The sequence below is a fragment of the Pelobates fuscus genome, chromosome 3, assembly GCF_036172605.1.
Source record: "Pelobates fuscus isolate aPelFus1 chromosome 3, aPelFus1.pri, whole genome shotgun sequence".
In the NCBI taxonomy this organism is placed as follows: Eukaryota; Metazoa; Chordata; class Amphibia; order Anura; family Pelobatidae; genus Pelobates; species Pelobates fuscus.
The window spans coordinates 23,224,611-23,228,613 of NC_086319.1; the positions used below are offsets into that span (position 1 = coordinate 23,224,611).

The 4,003-nt window shown below is 42.9% G+C and overlaps 1 protein-coding gene across 1 annotated transcript in view; it reads right to left on the reverse strand.

Moving 5' to 3' along the window:
• Window positions 1-855, reverse strand: part of TUBGCP6 (tubulin gamma complex component 6) — a 32,961-nt gene extending 32,106 nt beyond the window's left edge. Inside the window, exon 1 of the mRNA XM_063446800.1 lies at window positions 784-855. The gene's annotated coding sequence lies outside the window, so the exon portion shown is untranslated. The remainder of the gene's footprint in view (window positions 1-783) is intronic.
• Between the last annotated feature and the right edge of the window lie 3,148 nt (window positions 856-4,003).

A 4,003-nucleotide genomic window follows, 5' to 3' on the forward strand; every position in this document is an offset into this window, starting at 1 on the left:
GCACTCTGTATAACATATCTTCAGGGGCTCGATCTCCACTCACGGGCAGCGCCCTCTTTACCCTTTGTATGGGTCTGTTTAGATTGTACAGCGCTATGGAATATGTTGGCGTTTTATAACTGCCAGTAATATATAAATACAATCAACCTGTACATGTGATAATGGTCCAGGTAGAGTTGTGTGTCAGCAAACAGCCTGAGAAGGGTGTTACCAGGACCAGCTCCCTCAGACCATGGTTCCCAGTGTTAGGATAATGGGAGTGTGTGGCAGTGAGGCTGAGCATGATGGGAGTGTGTGGCAGTGAGGCTGAGGGGAGTGTGTGGCAGTGAGGATGAGGGGAGTGTGTGGCAGTGAGGATGAGGGGAGTGTGTGGCAGTGAGGATGAGGGGAGTGTGTGGCAGTGAGGCTGAGGGGAGTGTGTGGCCGTGAGGCTGAGGGGAGTGTGTGGCAGTGAGGCTGAGGGGAGTGTGTGGCAGTGAGGATGAAGGGAGTGTGTGGCAGTGAGGATGAAGGGAGTGTGTGGCAGTGAGGATGAAGGGAGTGTGTGGCAGTGAGGATGAGGATAATGGGAGTGTGTGGCAGTGAGGATAATGGGAGTGTGTGGCAGTGAGGATAATGGGAGTGTGTGGCAGTGAGGATAATGGGAGTGTGTGGCAGTGAGGATAATGGGAGTGTGTGGCTATTACACAGGCAGGTTAAATAGTGCCCGGCAGTTGTAATACTCCAATGGCTGGCTAAGCATGGTGGGAGTTACAGTAGCCGTGCTCGGTTTCCCGCCCTTACCTCGGCCGGTGCAGCCCTCACAGACAGCGCTCTCTGCCTCAAAGCAAACAAGCTTCTACTTCCGGGTCACGGCTGACAGCTGCCCAGCAGAGGCACAACTTCCGGCAGCCGCCACTGGTTGCTTAGCAACGAATGGATACTGGTAGCGCCCTGAACTCTGCAACTATTGGTTGCTCTCCACCACGCCCTCGTCATCTATTGGCTGAGCTGAAACTAACTACGCCCATCCAACCCCCCACTGCTACTGGCTGACCAGCATATAATATTATCACAGCTATTGGCTGACCGGCATATAATATTATCACAGCTATTGGCTGACCGGCATATAATATTATCACAGCTATTGGCTGACCAGCATATAATAATATCACAGCTATTAACTGACCAGCATATAATAATATCACAGCTATTGGCTGACCTGCATATAATAATATCACAGCAATTAGCTGACCTGTATATAATATCACAGCTATTGGCTGACCTGCATATAATAATATCACAGCTATTGGCTGACCTGCATATAATAATATCACAGCTATTGGCTGACCTGCATATAATAATATCACTGCTATTGGCTGACCTGCATATAATAATATCACAGCAATTAGCTGACCTGTATATAATAATATCACAGCTATCGGCTGACCTGCATATAATCATATCACAGCTATTGGCTGACCTGCATATAATCATATCCCAGCTATTGGCTGACCTGCATATATCACTGCTATTGGCTGACCTGCATATAATAATATCACAGCAATTAGCTGACCTGTATATAAAAATATCACAGCTATCGGCTGACCTGTATATAATATCACTGCCATTGGCTGACCTGCATATAATAATATCACAGCTATCGGCTGACCTGCAAATAATAATATCACTGCATTTAATAATATCAGAGTTTTTCTCTGTTAGCATACTCTCTGACTTCAACCAAATACAATGTTATAAGGGAGAATATGGCTGCATAAATAGCTCTTGAGGGGCACGTAAGAGGGTGTATATACACTTATGTCAGTACTGATGTGCTCAGGGTATAATGCAAACGTATGCCATGTAAGGTACTGACATCCTTCTCAGACCTGCACATGTATGCATAGGGCACTGCTGGTTGAGCATTCCAAATATGGCCACAAGCACGATTGTTGATGCTTACAATGCACTCTTTCTGAATTTATATATAGTCTCACAGTAAAGTGGTGCACCAGGGACCCCAGATTGTGGGAAATGGGCCCCAGATCAGGATTATACTAGTTAATCGAGGTTACAGGTATACCCTGTATAATTAACTTTGGTGCCCCTAATTTATATGCCCCATAATCTGAATGACCCCCTATATCCCTCAGCTTGGTCATTCCAAGGCTTAAAGTTCTGGATATAGGTTAGATGCTTTGGTGCGCATGCAGGAAAATTAGACAACAGTGGGTACAGATTCCACAAGCTTTGATGAAATTTGGCATCACTATTGAAGAGTACAACTAGATTAGACATTCACTAAAAGTGTGAAATGCCTGTAATCAAAGTGAATTCAGGTTTAAGACAAAAATATGCAAACTGGAAACAAGTAGCGTAAACTCTTCAGACTTTGTGTGGGTTGCATTGTTTTTTCCACTAGGCAAGAGATCACCTTTAAAGTAAGTTTCTCCACATCCATTGAAACACCCTTCTCAGAGTAGCCCATGACCACAGACCAACATTTGTCCAACTACTCCAAACCATTGGTTCCTTGGGTTACAACAATGATGCTTCCTCTATCGCTCAAGGATATGGCTAGTCTCTGGGTCCATGTGGCCTCCAGTAAACCACAGGCACTTTGACAATGCAATCTATGCTAAAAAGAAAAAAAAAAGTCCTCAAGATCCCTAGATCCCTGGTTAGATCTGGGTATCATACTTTGCATATGATGATCATACCTGATGGGAATGCTATATGTGCACATAGGCCTTGCCGTTAATTGCTGTATTATAAAGAATATTGGCATGACAAGTGGATATATTTAGTATGCCTCACTCTGTAGCTTACCATGTTCATTTTGCATACTGGATAAATTGTCCTGTCTGTAACTAAAAAGCTGTGAAATAGTCGTACCCAGATTTTAAAGCACATGAATATGTGTTTTCCAGCTTCTGATAGCACAGAGGCTGCAATTTGTATTCTTTCGAATAAGCTTATTTAAATCATCACAATCTTTTCAAATTATTTTCTACATATATCCCATAGACCAATAGTGATTTATGTGGATAAATCAATTGAAAAGTGTTTCTAACAGATTTTGATCAATTTAAAAGCTTATCCAAAACAAGAATTAAGTCGAGGCCATTGTGTCTTGTGAACTCTGTCACCACTGTGTAGCCCTATCCAATTGGTATACCATGGACTGCTTTAGACGATATTGTAAATGGCATTTTAATCTGGGACACAGAGGTATAAATTAGTCTATATAAATGTGTCTATTGTATTGTTTCTTATTTGGATAAGGTTTAGAATTACTAGAACAGGTACTCACCTGGATCATTTATACATACACCATTAACTTTAAATATACAAGTTGGTATACGCTCAGCAGTTGCTGGGCAGGTTGGGGGGAAGCAATGGTTTCCAACTCAAAGGTTAGCATCTCTGCTGCTCTGGTGGCTTGTTCCCAATGAAGTCCTTGGCAAAGCAGTGAATCATGTCAAAATGCCATGGTGTCAAGTAGGAAGTTATGATATTACAGGTCATTCCTCTAAATTAGGGAAGCAACCGTTACAATCTGGCATCCAGTGAATTTGTAGTCCACTACCCATCTCTGACTCCCCACCACCCATTTGGTTTATTTTTTTCCTTCATTACACTAACTCTACTGATCCATTTTCAGTTGCCGATCCAGTCTGTTTTGGACTATATTACCCACCTGAAGCCTGTCATTATTATCTATTTGCAATTTTGGTCAATATGACTACAAGTTTCTGTCGTGCAGATAGGTCTTAATACATTTGGTGGCTGGGTCAATCGATAAAATCCCAGCAACCACCATGGGTCCAACAGCCTAACCTGTGAGTGGAAGGTGGAAGTGTCTCGCCTACTGAGGTTTCCACAACAGCTCTGCCATGTTTGGACCCTACAGGCTAGCCCAACATCTTGAATGAATAACCCACCACAATGTGAAGACATTTGTATTTTGTGCTTTATTTGAAATACGTGGGCAAATATTTCTCTTTCAACACTTTTAACA